This window comes from Oryzias melastigma, linkage group LG17 (assembly GCF_002922805.2).
Source record: "Oryzias melastigma strain HK-1 linkage group LG17, ASM292280v2, whole genome shotgun sequence".
In the NCBI taxonomy this organism is placed as follows: Eukaryota; Metazoa; Chordata; class Actinopteri; order Beloniformes; family Adrianichthyidae; genus Oryzias; species Oryzias melastigma.
In genome coordinates this window covers 30,711,179-30,712,064 of record NC_050528.1, presented here as the reverse complement: position 1 = coordinate 30,712,064, position 886 = coordinate 30,711,179, and positions in this window count along the sequence as shown.

Sequence of the window (886 nt, the reverse complement as noted above, 5' to 3'; positions counted from 1 at the left end):
ACACGCTCTTTTTTTCTGTTCAACACACCCTCAACTACAGTGCTAGCATTTAAAGAGAAGTTCCCTTTTCATTTTTTTGATTAGTGCTCATTTTTCAAGAAAACAAAGGTCAAGTCATGCTTGCAATTAAAGTTGTGGTGTCTCATCAACAAAAATGATTCATGGAATACAGATGCATTTGTTCGAGGGTGACGGGGAACGCCGTAAAACTCAAAAATTTGGCATTTGTGACTACCAGGAAAACAATGTTATATGTACCATTTAATTTAAAGATTTGTGGAGATATCTTTGTCGCTGGTATTTTCCAGGGCCTTTATGCCCAACGAAACATTTTAGTTTTTCTTTCAAATGTCTTTATTAGAAGACTACCAAGCAGAGTGGAGTTCTGGAGATGAAAGTTTGCATCAAACTGGACTGAAAGCTCCTATCTGTCTCAACCTTCCTACAGTGGGCAACAGGACAGGCCCACCTAACTGATCAAATCTGAAAGGAGGCCCTCAAAATAACTGTCAGTTTTGAGCATCAGTAGCTGTTATGAGTTCAGCATGCAATGAACACAAAAATCATAGGTTGAAATTTCTATACATAGCTTCATGTTACAGCTTAAACACTATTTTATGTAAGTTTAACACCAGAACATTCAGGATTTTCTACTACCCCGGCCCATGAGCGTCCAGACCACAACTGAAAGGCTGTGTTAGTTAAAATGAGTAAATTAATAGCCTGCAGTCATCCGCCTTTCATTTGTAAATGCAGCAATACCTGCCTAATTGACCGGATGACGACTTTTCAACGTCCCAGCTAATTCCATGCTCAGATCAGGGTGGGGAAGATTTTCTGCTTCAAAAGAGCCTCCAAGCTCTGACAAAGTTAGGGAACTAGAAGA